This window comes from Acomys russatus, chromosome 2 (assembly GCF_903995435.1).
Source record: "Acomys russatus chromosome 2, mAcoRus1.1, whole genome shotgun sequence".
Taxonomy (NCBI): Eukaryota; Metazoa; Chordata; class Mammalia; order Rodentia; family Muridae; genus Acomys; species Acomys russatus.
In genome coordinates this window covers 85,950,662-85,969,902 of record NC_067138.1, presented here as the reverse complement: position 1 = coordinate 85,969,902, position 19,241 = coordinate 85,950,662, and positions in this window count along the sequence as shown.

Here is a 19,241-nt window from a genome sequence, read left to right as displayed (position 1 = left end):
TAACAATAAAATTAAACTAGAACACACCGAGAAAAATAATGCAAGAAGAAAATCTGTACAGTGATTGAAACCTTGTGGATTTAGAATGAGATAATATTACTGCTAAATCCTGTTAAAAGGTCAGGAAAGGTTGGAAACGTACCTACAACTTAGAGTAATCAATAAAATAGATTGTTGATAACCTACGTAAAGTAACTTTTGTTAAAGAGGTTAAATTGCAAAGACTAGAGAATGAGAAAAATTATAAAAAGGAGATCCCAAAATCACTATTGACTTTGAACTTCCACCCAGCTCCTAGCACCTACACACCTAGGCTGGCCGCAGCCCTAGTCAGTAAAGTTTGCTTTTGCATTGAACAGCTGTCAGTGGAGAGATGCGTGACTAAGCACAGTGTTCAAATAAGAGATTAGAGTATTCATCCCTACATGTGACTCCTGTATTAATAGTTTCATCACTCAGGAGAAATTATGTAAAGGGAAGCAGAAATTAAATAAAGATTAGTAGTTAGGCTACTGTACACACACAAGACCTGAGTAAAACCAAATCAGGCAAAATTTAGGCATAGATGGAAAAGGTCCTCTAAAGACTTCCCCGCTTACTGAAGAAATAAGGATGTTTTGTGTGTGGGGAGAATTCATTTTTATGAGGATATAGCCACTGATAGATGTGAGAATTAAGTTGGTAAGAGGATGTGTTGATGGAATTTGAAGGTAGTTGAAGGGGCTAAAGGGAATAGATGTGATAATATTTCATTGTATGCATGTTTGAAATTTCTCCCCAAAAATGTAAAAATCGTATTTTTTCAGAATTCTGTCAGTAAGGAAGAATTAAATGAGATATTACAATTAGAGTAATATTTTTTTAACAAATTTTATTTTCTAATTTTCTTTTTTTTTTTTTTTTTTTTTTTTTTTAGGTTTTTCGAGACAGGGTCTCTCTGTGTAGCCTTGGCTGTCCTGGACTTGCTTTGTAGACCAGGCTGGCCTCGAACTCACAGCGATCCTCCTGCCTCTGCCTCCTGAATGCTAGGATTAAAGGCATGCGCCACTACTGCCCGACAATTAGAGTAATATTAATGTCAGGTTTAAACTACAGGTTTTTAAAATAGAATATAGGTCAACTTCTACATATTTAAATTTGGTAGAAAAATGAGTCATATTTTCTGAACTTTTGCAATTTTCCACAGAACTTTGTATTTAACCAGTACAGCTGCTATAAAACCACCAAAAAGAATATTTAATCATACTTCAGTAAAATAATAGATAGCAAATTTTTTGTTTCTGTTTTTAAAGAGGAGAAAGGACAATACTTAACTGTGCATAAATATTTAAGAGGGAAAGAAGAATTATGCTGCCCTAGTAAATTCGCAGTTGTAGGTTCTTCTCCAAGACCCATGGCCTCACTAGTTCTGGATACTTAGCTAGGTTTACAAATTCAGGCATGCTTTCTTTATTGTTGAATGGTCCTGAAATCCAATCAGAGAGCTCTTGTTTACTGCCACTAGTGTACCCTAAGGATAATCATGCCATTATGATCATTGTTGTGGCTCATAGATGACATATATAGCTAGGTAGGACTGTTGTTTTCTTCTGCCTGATGCAATTAGTTGGCATCAAGATCCTGATTGTGTGTGTGTGTGTGTGTGTGTGTGTGTGTGTGTGTGTGTGTGTGTGTGATGCTAAACATACTGATCTGGTTTTATTCATATATTTGTGTGTAGATGAAAAACAGGCTGTAAATTTCAGAAAGAGAAAGCAGTGCGTGTTTGGGATTTGCTAGAGGAAGTAAAAAGAAGGGCAAAATTATTTAATTATATCATAATTTCTAAAACTCAAAATTAAACAATAATATTAACAAAAAATTGCAGGTGGACCAACAGCATTTGTATAAATAGTATGGATGAACTTGAGATTGTAGCTTGACATTGTAGGTGTGGGATACACAGGGAATATGATGAGAAGAAGGCTTGAGGTTCACAAAAGAGTCATCCAGAATAGTAAAAGGAGGGAAGGGAAAATAAGTGATGTGACAGAATATTTATAATAGCTAAGAGTTGGGTTAGAACCGGAAATTACTTATTTAATAAATACAAATAATATTGCCAGGCTCACGTTCAGTCATCACTAACTATATTTCATATATTTCCCTGCAGATTAATTGTTACTTAATTGATCATCGTTAAGTATGCCTAACTTACTTAGGCATGCTTTTGCTGGCTCATAGTCAACCTACCAGATGCCTCTTTTTACCTCTCCTGGCAAGCCTTTAGCTGTAAATAGGTCCTAGGCTAGGGGTGGGGCTTGGTGCCCTAGTTTTCTTTCCATGATGAGTGTGGTCTGATTTAAGCTTGCACAATATGAATGTTGGCCTGTTTGCTGTGAGTTCACATGTGCAGCTGCTCTGCTCCATGCAGACTACATTGTTTTCTTGTTGCCATCCATTACTTTTGGCACCTTCCATCTGCTCTTCCAGAATGAACCATGAGCCTTGGAAGGTAGAGATGCAGCATCCATGTGCCATGCCACCATCTCTTCTTCTCTACACCCTGACCAGTTGTGCATGTGTGTGTGTGTGTGTGTGTGTGTGTGTGTGTGTGTGTGTGTGTGTGTGTATGGAAACTTTTGAAGTAGTAAACCTCTATGTGGTTTTCTCTTTATTATTTTTATAAATCCCCATATTATATTCCTTTCTCTACCTTCTCTTTAACCACCTCAATTTAACTCCTCCTGTTTTTTATTCCACTTTAATGCATCTTTCCTGATTTTTCTATTTCAAATGTACTCGAAGAGTTTTTGTGAATAATATAGATTGCCTGATAGAAATTTCTTACTCAGATGCTGTTGAAGCTTATGGTGCCACAAAGGGAGAGCTAAGCATACGATATGAGTAGGGAGTTAGGCACTTAAACAATCCTACCTTCAGTCCTACGGTAAACAGTGTGACTGTAATGAATTCTACGTGTGGATTTAGTCAACAGCTTGGGAGGAGGAAGTATTGGTCTTTATGCCCTTTTGTTACTGTTAGCACACTGCCCCCACTCTGCCTAGCAACCTATGTTGCTTGCTACACCTCTTGACCTGTGGTTGACTTTATTTAATCGTTCCTTGGGTATTAAAATCAGTATTTTTATTGTTGAAAATATTACATTCCTTATCTATTAGACTAGAAAAAACAAGGACTTGTTCTATATTTCCCGAGGGTCTTCTTAGTTCGTTTTTTAGCAAATCCAACATGTAAGGAGGGTCTCTATAAGGTGTTACATATCAAATTCGATATGTAAGAAAGGAACAGGAAATATGAATGAAAATGAGAAAGAAATCTTAATAATCAGAAAAAAAAAACACAGAAATATTCCTTCTTAGAAGCAAAATGCTAGATCTGATATACACTGGAGGAGAAATGTCTGTACAAGATTGAACCAAAGGAGGAGATGCATGTGATGATGTCACTCTTGCTTTCTTCCTGCTCAGATATAAAGTGATTTGAAGACATTATGACAGAAAATGAAACAAAACTTTAAATTATTCTAAAAATTATAGAATTTATTAAGTACAATAATTAGCATAGGAAATTATCTTGATCTTCATAATATAAAGTAAATCAGAAAAAAATTTTAAATGAATTTTTATGTAGTATATTTAATTAGAATTATTTTCATATGTATTTCTGGGTTACAGCATGTCTTAAAATTAATGCAGTATTCTTATACTATGCATAATGAACATAAGTCCTGGAATTTAGATAGCAGTAGTAAAATAAAGCGTATTGAAAAGATGAAAAGCTTGGCCAAGATTAAAAAAAAAATGAAATGGTATACATACCTTTTAAATTTGTTCTCACAAATGGAAGCAAAGGCATTCTACATTCTTATATTTATTTTTTAATTAATTTATTAAGTTATTAATTTTATATCCTAATTGTAGCCCCTTCCCTCCTCTTCCCTCTATTCCCCCCTTTCCTACCCCTCAGGAAAGGGGAGGTCCCCATTAACCCACCCCACCACATCAAGTCACCTCAGAACTGAGTATGTCCTCTTCCTCTGTAGCTTGATAAGGCAGCCTCGCCAGGGGAAAATGATGGAAAAGAATGCAGCGGAGTCCATGTCAGAGACAACCCTGCTCCCCTTACTGGAAGACCCATATGAAGACCAAGCTGCCCATCTAGGTTTATGAATTCCAAATTATGTCTCAGACATAGGGGAGGGGAGTAGGGGGAAAGCAGGAGGGAGGGAGGAATGGGAGGATACAAGGGATGGGCTAGCAATTGAGATGTAATATGAATAAATTAATGAAATATTAAAAAGAAATAATAAGAACAAATTAAGTACATACAACACATTAACAAAAGTAGAACTATGACACAAGTTGGTATTTTTAAAAGCAAGAACTAAACATGGTTTCAGTACTCAATCCTGATGGAATGTGAGGGAGCTCACTGGAAAAGATATACTCTAGGTATAATTTAGTACTTTAGTAAAAGGTTAAAAATCCCCATACAAGAATTATTTTTCCAAATCAAGTAAAATCTATTTAAACATTCAGAGTAAAATTGTGAAAAATTAAGTTCATGTTGTATGACAATTAAAATATAAAGATGGACAGGCTACACATAGGGACTGCTTGAGTATAAACAACAGTTGTTTTGTTGTTTTTAAACTAAAATTTGGTTTGACACAGAAGTAGGAAACTAAGAAACGAGACACTCAAGATGAAAGCATGTGTAAAGCTTAATGAAAAATCACCAAGTAGCTTAGAAGGGAACAGAGTAGAAGCACAAGTTTAGCTGTTTCTAAAGCTAAAGGGGGAATAGTACAGCAAATGAAAAGTTCAAAGTAACAGTTCACCAGCACAAAATGTGCCCATGACTTCAAGATTTCCAGCAAATAAAAATATCTTCCAGGCAGCACCTCTTCCAGGAGAAAGGAAGGCAATATGGCTGATTTGGGAAGAAAAGATAATAAAAGCTAGTCTGCGTACACAAATACGGTGCGCTTCCTAGAGATTTTACAAAGATCTATGGCCAAAATGGTAAACGTTACTTTGCTCTGCCCTAGTTTCACTTCAGAATACAATGCTCTTATATTGATTGAGTAGGCTGTCACCAGGTCAACATTTCTACATCTTATTTTAGTGGCCTTCACTAGACTGTGCTGATCAATGAAGCAGGGAAATTACATATAGTGTCTTAATTTTAGCATTCAAATATATACTGGTTTAGTACTGTATTATTCTCTTCTTTTGTAGATTTGCTTGAAACTTGCCTGTAATTAAGAAGTGATTTAGTATAACCTGTTTTTCACTAGAATAATCATTTCTTATTGCTTTTTTCAATAGTTTGTACTATCGACTTAATGAGACAGAAATAAAAATTCTTCCTTTGAATAATAACCTTAAATGTTCATGAAGGAAAATGAAAAGTATCGAAAGGAAAATAAACATTGTGATAATAATGAGTTTGCTATGAATTTACTTCATCTTTGATGCTTTCTTCATTTATTCTCTAGGGCAACTAATATGTTGTCCTGCTAGAAAAGGTCTTTAAACCAATTACACAAGGTTAATTATATCAATTACCATACCTAATATGATAGCCACATCACTAAGTGGGTGTATAATGAATGGTATCTAACTGGGTGCAATTAATTTCTCTCTGTCCCACTACTAATAAAAATAACCTTTTGAAAATTAAATTCTAGTGCCAAAATTTATTTATAATACTCAGATTTTAAGATATGTATGACTTATAGGGTTTAATTTTTTTCTAATAAGTCTTATAGTAATGAGTTCCCTAGCTCACAGTCTCTAAATAATTGCTCAAAATTTTAAATCATAACCCTATGATCAAATGCTGTACTGTGTTTGGAACTCTCTTTGTACATTATGTTAATTGCAAAAAACAGGATGATGATTTGAAAACTAAGACAGGTATCCTTGAAATCAGTGCAGTGCTAGGACAAGGCATTTCCCAGGTTCCCTCCACAGGTGTTCTTAGTTGCCTAAGAATCTTGTTCCTTCATGACTATTCATTTGGTGATTTTCTTCAACTCTCCTTGCATGATCTTTTCTTTTATTCCATTGAGCAGTTAGCCCCTCCTTTCACACCTATTCTTCTTCCTCCTTCTCTATCCTTTATCCTGTCCCTTGTGTTAACAGTCCCTTACCTTATTACAAATAGTGCTGTATCTCTCTGTAAAAGTATAAAGATTTCATTGTATATTTACTTCCACCATTAGTAATGTACCCCAGCCTAACACAAAGAACATTTTAAAGATTTTTTGATATTTGTGCATTATTATGCTTCATTTCCTTTTTCTTTTTTGTTTTTATTTTAGATACTACTGCATGTATTCAGCAATTAGATGGAGGAAGACATAGATTCCTAATACATATTACCATGAGGAGGAGATTCCTTGGTCATCATTTCCAATGTGTATAATTGCAGCACAGTAGGCAGTGCATGTTTACACTTAGCTTGTATCAACTTTAGAATTATGAATAATTTGGAGTAAAGCAAAAAATATAGTGAATAAACTGCAAATTACTAAGTAGGAAAGTGGAAATGCTAACTTAAATCCCATCTTCATGGCAGATCCTAGCAGGCAACAACAACTTGAGGTTTTTTTTTTTTTTAAATAAATTCTTTGGCAATATAAAAGTATATAATAAAAGAAGTTTGCATACAAAGATGGATAGCAGAATAGTTAGTAGAGAATGAGGGAAAAATATACTCAATGTAAAGTCACAATGAAAAACTACAGGTGAGATATAACCAGAGATAATGTTGGACCTTGGTCCAACTTGTGACGGGGGTCGCAGACAGAAACCACACGGAGAACACCGCACTGACGCAAAAGCAAAGGTTTATTGTTTGCTGACTTGTCAGGGTCCCTCAGCACTCGGGAAATGAAGGACCCCAGTAGCTGGTACAGGCTAGTTTTAAAGGCGAAAAGCAAAAAGCAGGCAGGGTTGAACCTTAGGACATTTGACCACAGATGGGTGGAATCGTTGACACATCGGACCATGGGACCATTGGTCATCTGACCACAAACGGGTGGGGACCACCATATGGGGAAGGACATCTGACCACAGGGGGGTGGAGACCCCTAGCTGGCGACATCTGATCTTGGGAAACTGCCCAGCTTCAACCTCAAAAGTTACTCCCTAGTTCCCGGAACAAGTTGCTCAGGCAGTTTCCAAATTATTCCCGGAACCAGAGTGCAACCTCTGCGGCTTGGGGTTCCTGAGAAGTCCCTGGAGCAATGTGGTTGTTCCTTATTTTAGTGCTCCGGGTAAAAGTTCAGGTTCTCAGGCTGAAGTCTCTATTTTTCCCCAATGGGTCTACAGCCCCCTGCTCCCCCCATCTTAGATGGTTTGGGGGGAGAAGAGAAGCTGTATACCCACAGAAAGGATTCTTCAATAAAAAGGTAAAGATGAAATAAACTCATACGAAGTAAAAGAATAAAACTTTAAAGGTAGAAAAATGAATGTGTTATTTTAGAATAAATAATAATTTGTACAAAGTAAACTAATGCAATAGATCAAACACTCAAATGTTTAATTTTGCCTCTTTTTTTATTTATATGGCTTAATATAAGAGAAAAAATTCCCCAGAATTCTATTTACAGTTAAAATTTTTAAATGAAACATTAGAAATTATTTTACTAAAGTTTACCATCATTCTCTCAACCATTAACTCCATAACATCTTTTATATAGTGCTTGATATTTCACTGCTCTCTTACTTCATTCTATTATTCCTTAATAAGAATACTCTTTTTGATTTTTAAAATTTGAGGAAGGGGCAATTGAGATAGATTGGCAAATAAAGGATCATGCTTCTAAACGTGAGTCCCTGAGTTGAATTCTTTGAACCCCTTTTTGGAAAGAAAATATTGAGGTTCAAGTACATTTCAGAGAAAGAATAATATAATCTATACTTCTTGGATAATCTCTTTGTTCTGTGAAACCTATATAAATAAAGACACAAACTGATTGCTGACTGATCAAAGCTGGAAGGACCTCCTGGCCACGAAGGATGACTCACTCTTTCCATACTGATTACTTATCTTCCCTCTAGGAATCCTGTCAACTACATGGGCTAGAGGGGTTGCTCATGACGAATTTCAAACACTGAAGTGCAGCTAGTCAAAATATTTTTAAAAATTGTTAAATTTGTTTATTTTACTTTGTTTGTTTTTATGAATATGCTTATCATGACCTCCAGGGCAGAAGGAAGACTTCCAAATAGGATAATATAAAGTTATTTCCCTAAATGACAGACAGGATAGTAAATTTGCCACTTTCCAAAAAAGATTCAACATAATTTTCTCAGGAACAGACATAAAATTAATTATATTGCAGGAAGTCCCCCAGACAGCAACATGCAGAGACCAAAACCTAGAAGTAAGAAACAGAATAACAGAAATTACAGCATTCGGTTCAGCTTCGCTGGAAGGGTATCAAACGGCTTTACTCACTTCATGACTTTTGCCATTCTGTAAACTGCCATGCCAAGTTATATACTTTTTGCAAGTAAGTTCTAGTTTTTGATACTCATGCCCTTTCTCTTTAATTTTTTTAAATTAAAAAGAAACATTTTTGTACAATATACTCTGGTGATGGTTTCCATCACTCATATCCCAGATCTTCCCCTCTTCCTTTGACGGGCAGATCTGGACCCACTGTGATCTGTCCAAACTACTGCACCAACCAAGGACAATACATGCAGAAAACATTGAACCCCTACTCAGATCTAGCCAATGAAAAAGACATTCTCCACAGTTATGTGAAGAGTAGGGATTAACTGACATGAACTATGCTGCCCCCTATTTGACCACTTCTCCGTGGTGAGAAGGCCTCGTTGCACTCAGAGAAAGGATAAGCAGGCTACCAAGATGAGATGTGACAGATAGCCTATGACCATATTGTGGGGAATGAAGTCCCCTTTGGTCACAGACCTAGGGGAGGGGAATAGGGTGAAAGTGGGTGGGAGGGAGGAATGGGTGGATATATGTAAGGAGGAAACAACTGAGATGTAATCTGAATAAATTAATTAAATAAAACATTGAAGACAGTTAAAAGGAACAACCTAACAACAACAAAAAGAATAAAAATGCACACAGATATGGGGGAAAGGTAGGGAAGGGGCACGATATGGGGGAAGAGAGAGAGAGACTCAGGGGCAGACAGAGAGAGATAGAGAGACAAAAAGAGAGAATCCAGAGAAGCACAAAATTGGAAACCAAGTCAATAAGTAAAAGACTGGTAAAGTTAATTTATTAAAAAGCCCCAAACAAAGTCTCAAAAATACTATGAGTACTTTCAGGGTTGGCCATCTACAGTTGGGCACGGACATGGGAACTGCCCTTAAGTGTGGTTTGTATACTCAGTGAGAATATTTTGAAGAAATCTATTTAAGTGTTTTGTTTTTCTTTATAATGGGTTATTTATTAGAGGTAGCATCTTGGTTGAAAATGGGCATTCATGTCTGCTTTCACATCTCGGCTGTGAGATGCCATGTAGGTTGTATCTACGTGGGCCCTCTACTTACTGTCATGATCCTATTGAGTTCAGACGTCTATCAGTCACATTGTGTTTGGAAGACATCATTTTTTTTGTATTATTTGTCCCTTATGTGTTGTAAAAAATGCTTCATCGTTCCTGTATTTTCCTGAGCCTTGAAGGGAAGGATTTGACTAATACATCCTATTTAGGAGTGAGTGTTACAATGTCGCTCACTCTTCTAACACTGTCAAGTTGTTGGACTTTGCATTATTTCCCACATGTAAGAGAAAGCTTTTCTGATGATAATTTAGGGAGAAATTGGCCAACAAGTATAGCAAAATATTGTTAGGAGTCATTTTATGTACTATGTTCCTTTAGCATAATAGCAGTGTTGGTGTCTTCTTTGGTCTATAGACTATATAATTTCGTGAATGGGTTTATGTCATGGAATGGCCCTTAAGTCCAACCAGAAAGTAGTTGGCTACACTCACAAGGTTACCACTATTTCAGCAGTTTATCATGTAGAAAAATGGAAATATAGATCACAACGTCTGTAGATAAAACGTTCATCTTTCTCTTCTCATACTGTGCAGAGTAACATCCTGTTCCATGCACAATTGTTATAGTTATTTTTATGAAATAATGTTTATTTTTTATCTTGTTTTTTAACCTGACTATCACACAAATATTAAGACTCTTATATTTGTTTAAAAACAAGCATCCTAGCAACAATTGTAAGCAGTTTAAATTAAGTCTATTCTTAACCCTCTGTTCTATCCTGTCATACTCCCAACAAACATCCCAGCAATACTTGCACTTTATAGCTTTCCTTGGCTCCAGCTCCATCCTCCTTATCTTCCTTGGACCTCATCCAATGCCTCAGTCTTCTGGCTGAATCCTTCCTAACTTCCTTCCTGCCCTATTGTCTCCCCTGTTTATTGATTCGTTGTAAACTACATTATTGACATAACAGGGGCACATTTAGGAAACAAAGTTTACACAACACTTAGACAGGAATTCAGAATTCAAACTACAAAATAACCTTATGCCTACACATTATAGTCAGTAGGTGTGAAGGCTCAGGTAGGCACCAGCTAAAGTTCTCTCTAGTCACTGAGATATATATGTGTTTTCTTCAGCAATATAACCTTACCATCAGATTGTTGACAACAACAAATAGCCTGCCGACTATCCTGAGTTTTTGTGGGCTTCTATTGGGGCCTGTTTGCGCAATAACTCAATTATACGTAACTTCTCCTAGCACTGGAAGTTTCATTTAATGCAAACTTATCATATTCTCATCAGCTTGTACCTTCATTACCGTCATTTTTAAAAATTTTACATTTTGCTTTTCATACCTATTTTCTGTCCTGTTTTCTCATCAATACCTCCTTTTATTTATATTTTAGGGAGTGTCTTATGAGAGAACATCACTATGCATTCTGGGCTAGGCAGGAATTTAGAATTCTAACATTTTATAATATATTTTATTAATTTATTCTTATTACGTCTCAATTGTTATCCCATCCCTTGTATCCTCCCATTCCTCCCTCCATCCCATTTTCCCCTAACTCCCCTCTCCTATGACTGTGACTGAAGGGGACCTCCTCCCCCTGTATATGCTCATAGGGTATCAAGTCTCTTCTTGGTAGCCTGTTATCCTTCCCCTCATTTTTATTTCCAAGTGCTAAATTATTAGATAGGTAGCCACCAAATTTCCTAGACATTTATGTTTTCATCTCACATACTTTATGTAGCCTATCTCTGCTTTCTTGTACATTACTCTACCAAGGCATACCAGCTCTCCCTTTGTGGTATAACTGTAGTCACATCAGTGCCATTCTATAAAATAAATATAAATTTATTCTTCCAAACTTCCTGATTCCTTAACATGATTCACCATTTCTAAATTTTGGTTCTCAGCTCTAACAATTCTAATTTAACCAATCTATAGTCACACTTGAGTATTGTAGTTCTCACTGAATTTAAAAGGATATCCATGTTATAAAGTTTCATAAGACATATCACCAACTGTTTTTGGCATTAACTTTCAATAGTATTGAACAATCTTTTAAAACTATTCTCTCCCTTTGCATACCTGAAAAAAAAACATTTCTCATTAATTTCAGTCTCTCTCTCTCTCTCTCTCTCTCTCTCTCTCTCTCTCTCTCTCTCTCTCTCTCTTTCTCTCCCTCTTAGCTGAATTTTGCTCCTTCTAGGTTCTTCCTTTATCACCCTATTTTCACCTCCTATCACTATATAGGAGAGAAAGAAGGGGAGAGAGGAGAGAGAGAGGTTTATGAATCTGAGTTCTTTATTCCTGTTTCTTCTTTGAGAATAACTACTAACAGACTGCAAACAGTCTCGCTGAATGACCAGGAATCAGTCATGGTATGGTACTGGCATAGAAATAGGCTGCTTGATCAATGCAATCAAATCAAACACTCACAAATAAAACCGCACACCATGGACACTTGGGTTTTAACAAAGGAGGCAAATCCATACAATGGAAAAAATAGCATCTTCAGCAAATGGTCCTGGTCTGATTGTATGTCTGCATGTAGATAAATGCAAAATGATCCAAGTTTATCATCCTGTAAAAAACTAAAGTCCATGTAGATTAAATACCTCAACATAAAACCAGACACACTTACTCTGTTAGATGAAAATGAGGGAAACTGCCTTAAACTCATTGGCACAAGAGACAACTACCTGAACAGAACGCAAACAGCTCAGGCTCTAAGATCAACAATTAATAAGTGGGACATCATGAAACTGAAAAGCCTCTGTAAGGCAAAGGACATTATCAACAGAACAAAATGACAGCCTACAGACTGGGAAAAGATCTTCAGCAACCTTACATTAGACAAGGGACTAATATCCAAAATTTATAAAGAATACAGGAAATTAAATACCACCAAACAAGATAATCCAATTAAAATAGGCTACAGAGCAAACCAGTGAATACTCAACAGAGAAATATCAAATAGCCAAGAAATACCTTTAAAAAGCTACTATCCTGCACTCCTGGCTATTTCTTTTCAAGTCTCTGATGGGATTGAAGACCAGGTAGCTTAGTTTTACAATGAAACTTAGCTGTTTAGAGGTTAAGATGTTTTTAGGTCTACAATGATGTTTTAAGTTGATAATGACAAGATGTGATGGTGATTGATTAACATTCAGAAATTTAGACATACCAAGACAGGAAAGATGTTTTCTTCAAGGCTGTCAAACAAATATCCAAAACATTAAGAATGTAACATTTATATAATTCCTGATTGTGTCATGGTTCTTCTTGCTTTAGTAGTTTATTGTATATATGTGTAATAATATAAATGTATATGTAAAAATATGAAGAAATGCTCAATGTCCTTAGTTATTAGGGAACCACAAATCAAAATGACTCTGATATTTCATCGTACATCTACCAAATGGCTAGGATCAAAAATTCAAGTTACAGCACATGCTGGCAAGGGTGTGGACAAAGTGCAACACTCCTTCATTGCTGGTGGGAGGGAAATCTTGCATAACATATTTGAAAATCAATCTGATGCTTTCTTAGAAAATTGGAAAAAGTTCTTCCACATGACCCAGCCATACCACTGCTGGACATATACCTAAAAGATGCTTTGCAATACAAGGACATTTGCTCACCCATGTTCCTAGCAGCTTTATTGGTAATACCCAGAATCTGGAAACAACCTAGATGTCCTTCAATTAAAAAATATTATATTTACACAATGGAATGTTACTCAGCTATTAAAAACAAGGAAATCTTGAAATTTGCAGAGAAATGGATGAAACTAGAAAAGACCATCCTGAGTGAGATAAGCCAGAACCACAATGACAAGAATGGTATGTACACACTTATAAATGGACATTAGCCCAACATAGATGTCTTCTGAGAAACTCCACCCAACATGGGATCAGAACAGATGCTGGAACTTGCTGCTAGACTGAGGTTGGAACAGTGACAATATGTGGATGAATCAGGGGATGGAAGTACTCAAGTGTGTTCAGGAACCCCACAAGGAGACCATCAAGGCTGATAGATCTGGACTCAATGCACAAACTGTTGAACCTACCAAAGACAATGCATGTAGTAATCCTAGAAGCCTGCTCAGATCTAGACAATGGAAACCACATGGTCCACTGTTATGAGGAGTACAGGGACTGCTCTGACATCAACTCTCCTGCCTCTTATTTGATTACTTCATCTAGGTGGGGAGGCCTGGGAGGCACACACTAGGGGAGTAGGGCTATCTAGATGAGACCTGATAGGTGGGGTCATATGGTGGGAATAAGGTCCCCTTCTCTCAAATGTCTAGGGAAGGGGCCTAGGAGTTAAGAGGGAGTGGGCATGGGAATGGAAAGATACAAGTGAGGGAGTAACAACAAAGATGTAATCTGAATACATTGTAATAAATTAAATTTTAAAAAAGGTCAAACTTGTTTATGAGGATACAGAATGTAATATTTACTTGTGGTGTTAAGAGACATTATCTGCATATGATTGCTAAATCACACTGACCACTTCTCTCTGAAATGTGACATGAAGATCTCATGCCCTTGGAAGACCAACAAAACTATAACAACAGAAATGTGTTTCCTAGGCTCTGGATTAATAAACCCTGCCATTCTTTAGTGTTTGGAGAGCTTAGCCAAATGAAGGCATTACTAGAAATCACTACAGTGTTACTTTGAGGTTTGTGACATGACTATCTGAGCACTTCCCTTATTCATCAGTATACAGAACAACAAAAGAGAAGAATACCTTGTGATGCAGATCTTACTTTCCTGCAAAGGACTTGCCTTGTACCGCAGAAATCAGCTATCATGCACTGATTGTTATTAACTTTCTAAGTTACATGGAATTTTAACTATGAAACCTTGATAAGTCTAAGTTTTAAATGTTTTTAATTATTCATACAATTAAAAACATGTATGAATTAAAGTATAAAGCTCATTTGGTTTACTAGACTATAAAATAACAACAGATTTCCTTAGAATGTAAACTTGATCCCTAATGCCTGAAAATATCCAATATTTACCCACAATTAGTAGGATTAATTAAAATCCTAAATTGTTCCCATGCCTAGGACCATGTATAAGAATATGATATGAAACTTTAGTTAAAAGATTGTTTCAATCGTTAATTCTTCTATTGCATTTTTATTATTGTGACATACAGTATTTTTAAGAAAAACCAAATTATCATTTTGCAACATGCCAAGCTAGAGAAATCCTTAATAACATACAATTAATAGATGCAAAGAAGAGTCACACCTTGGGGAAGAAAGGATTGATTTTAGCCTACCCTTTAGTGTTACAGATAGGCACTGAGGCAAGCCAAGGCAGGAAGTCAGGCAGGAATCAGGAGAAATGAATTGAAGCAAAGAGTAGAGAGGAATGTTCTGTACTGTCTTGCTCCCCTCTATCTGGCTCAGTCTGCTCTTTTTAGACATCTCAGAATCACTTTTCAGAGGTCGCACTGCTCACAGAGGACATGTTCCTCCTATCAATCATTTATTTTAAAAAATATCTTACAGCCTAGCTTATACACCAAGTTGGGGGAGGCATTTCCTCAGTTGTGTGCCCCCTTTCCAGGTGGCTCTACCTCATGTTATATGGACAGAAACTACCCCAAACAAAAGGCTATGTATTTCATCAGTAAGCAGTTCTTTACATGTGCAATTTACTCATACTTATAATTACAATGTATACACATTCTTTCTCTCTCCTTTTATTTTATTCTATTTCATTTTGTACTTCGTTGTTGCTGTTGTTGTTTTGTCTTGTTTTGAGAGAGGGTAGAAAAAAGCCCTAAGAGCTCTAGATGCCCTGAACTTTCTTTATAGAGAAGGCTTGCCTTGAACTTAGAGAGATCCACATGGCTCTGCCTCTTAAGTGTGTGCCACCAGTACAGGTTCTGTTTTATACTTTTATGTGTTTAGAGCATTTATGTGATACATGTATACATTGTACCATGAGCAATTCAGGTAAATACACACTTTCATTTCTTCAAATGGACATCTTTCTGTATTGTACCCTTCTGGCTTTCCAAACTAAACTAAATAGTTTTACAATGAATAGTTTCCCTGCTTTGCTATAAGACGAGAAACAGTCCTTCCTATTTATGGTGTAGGAAACATCCTGATTTAGCTTTTTTTGATGTTCCTGTTACTACTCTGCCCATTATTCATCTCATAAAGTCACACTTACTCCTCTTGTGGAGGTTACTTTTCCAAAACAAGTTAGAATTTATTTCCTTCAGTGATTTTTAAATGTCATTCCATACTTTTAAAATAAACACAACCAAATATAGATACATGAGGCTCCACATTTAAACTATTTCTTATTAGTGGACTCTCATGATGTATTTTGCATATAATTGTGATCTGCTTTGCATAAACTTTGTTTTTATTTCTGATTCTGCATTCTACAACTAGTCATTATATTAGATAAATTGCTACAAATGGAAATGCTTATTCAAAACTCATGAAAACTTGCTGTGTAATGTGTTGGAAAATAGCACTTAAAATGGTAACAACTTATAAGAATATAGGAGAATTATTTTCCCATAAACCCATGAACTTATTCATGACTTTAGTGTTTACCAATTCAATTGGTGATAAAAATAATCTACTTTGTAGTTGTGCTCTTCAATATATTGAAACTCAAATAATTTCTATGTACTTAGTCTCTGCTTTGCATCTTTTTTGTGTGAACTGCCAGTTTCTTGATATATTCCTTTTTTTGTTTCCAGTATTTCAATTTATTTTTGAGATATAGGGAAAATGTTTACTTGTCATACATATGTGTCCCTACACAGAGTTGCTCTTTCAATGTCTTATATCGTATATCCAATCTTAAGTGTATTGAGTTAATTTATCTGTAATATGCCTAAGCCATATTTTTAAAAATTTTGTGAAATTTGCATCACATTTTATAATAAAATTAACTTCTGCATTAATATATTTTTATGTTTTGTGGTTGTATTACACAGATTTCCAATATATCTGACAAATATCACATAGAATTAAAGCATCTTTCTTTTGTTGTGTTGAGAATTATATCCTAGAGGCTCATGTGTGCTAGGCTGATGCTCTGACACGATTGCATACCTAGGTAAAATCTGATATACTAAGATACAAAATGAGTTATCTGAAATAAGGGGTCCCATTTACTGCTCACATGCATTTCCTTTGTATGAAAGAGCTATCATTTTAGCAATGAAACTAATCAATTCTGTGATCTATTTTATGCATCATCTTCCTCACAATCCCCACACGGTTAACTGTTGAATATTCTAGAATATCATATTGAGTGACCTAGACTTTCATCTCAGAAGAATCTGAAGCCCTGTATTCCTTGATGATGATCAATGGTCTCATCCAAAAACAAAACCAGTAAGCTTGAGTAACATTAGTCTCAATATGAAGCTGATTCTATTTATGTGATCCCCAAGTAAAATCATTCCTTTGAAAAGATACAGCTGAATGCAACTCTCCATGCACTTACAGTAATTCAGACATAACATCTACCTAAGCCTATTTTGTTTTCTGAAATGGCAGCGCCAGTAGTCATTATTCTATCCCTGTGGATCTTTCCATTGATGCCTGATAGGAATTGGGAATTCAGAGTTAATGATTATTCTTCATTGCATTCATCTTGGAGGCACACCTCAAGGTTGCCCCCAGAAAGTTGTAACAAAAGAGGGTGTAGTGCTAAGGCATGGACTGGAATCCTGGACAAAATTAAGTGAAGATAATGAGTAGAGCATCAGCCTTCATCTCTCTCAGCTTCCTGATGGTAGGCAGTGTTATCAGTTGCCTTACACTCCTACTTGCAGCCTTCCCTGCCATAATAGACTGAAATTTTATTTAGAATAAAGAGATCTTACTTTAAGATGTTTCCTGGTAGATATTTTGTTTCAATAAGAAAAGTAAGTTACATTGAAATTTAATTTTGATAGTGGTAAAGATACAAAATATACTTGGGTAAGCGTTTCTGCTATGCACTCAAGAATGAAACAGCAGAATATGTGGACAACCTGATTTGTGAGATTTTACAGGGCGTAAATTTTTCTTATTGGAACTGGGGTAGAGGCCATTTGAATTATCTTCTGCTAAAGACTCTGATTTCCCACTGTAGATGTCACGAGAACTCAACTGTGAGTGAATTCGATGAATAACAGCTAAACTGTTCCTCAAACAAGCAAACTAACAAAATATCCAAACAAGACAACATGGAGTATAGGACATATACCAATGTCTGCTCCTACCTACTTCAGTATGACAAAGAACAATGACTGCAGAAGGAATGTATGAAATGTGTGCATGCAGTTTTACAATGAGAAGTAATATAAAATGGAAAACTGGCAAGAACATGTTATCTGTAAGTTTAATAGCACACAAGAGAAGTACCAAGAACCAGCTGCAATTTCTAAGTTGAGCACAGCTGAAGAGAATTGTGCTCTGCACTAGGGAAGCAGAAAAGACCCTGCCAGGCCATGACCCCACTGGTAAAAGGCAAGAACTTTTAAAATTCAATTTATTTGGAAGGATGGTATTTGAAATAGGAATATTGTCCCAGGGAGGATTCTCAGGTTTGGCCATTCCCTACTCAAAAGCAGTGTCCCAGAGAGTTGCTCGGTGTCACTCTGTAAGTTAGAATTCACAAGAGGTATTCTATGCCCTTGATTCTTGAATGGTCTCTAGTCTCTTTCATACTGACACCAATTTAATATTCTTTTTTATTATTTTTCTTTTTTGACACAAGCATTGTTATTATACATATATACAATAAACTACTACATACAGTAAGAATAAACATGAAACAATCAGGAATTATATAACTGTTACATTTATATTGACTTGGCTATTTGTATTTCGCAGGCTTGAAGAAAAGATCATTCCTATCTTGTTGTGTCTGAAATTCTGAATGTAATTCAATATCTATCATGTCTCATCCTTATCAACTTAAAACATCTATCTAGACATAAAAACATCTTAACTCCTAAACAATTAAGTTTAATTGTAACACTAAACTATCTGGTCTTCTACCCCATCAGGGACTTGAGAAGGAATAAAACTAATTACCTGAGTATACAGGGAGTACAGGTTAGTAGCTTCCAAAATGAGAACATGACAGTTTGTTGCATTCCTATTTCAAACACCCTCCTTTCAAATAAATTGAACATTTACAATCCAGTGAGGTCATGGCCTGGCAGGATCTTTGCTGCTTCCCTAGTGCAGAGCGTAATTCTCTATAACATTGGAGCATCATCTTCAGCCTTCTGGCCCGATATATCTGACAGACGTATTTGTGAGGCAAGAACTATTGAGGACTTGCTTACCCTGTTTTGGCAGAGTTTGGCCATCATCCCTGCCTGTAACCAAGCTTGTCCCTTGTTACGCAGAATTCTGTCTGTGGCACAAACAAGGACATTTTTCCAAGTGGCTAGTTTGCCACATTTGAAGCCATCTTCACAAGGATGTTCATTGGTGCTCAGTATTTTCTTTGAGTTAGGCTGGGTATTGCCAGGACTTAAGCTGTCTTAATGTTAAATAATCTTTAAAATAATTTTAAAAATCTTTAAAGCAGTTTTCTTTGGGGCTCTGAGGTTTTTAAAGACCTTATCTATTTTACTATTTGAATCTCTAGAATCATATCTATCTGTCAAACCTAGGATTCATATTCTTGTAATATAAATAGACTAGTAAATGACATGACTATG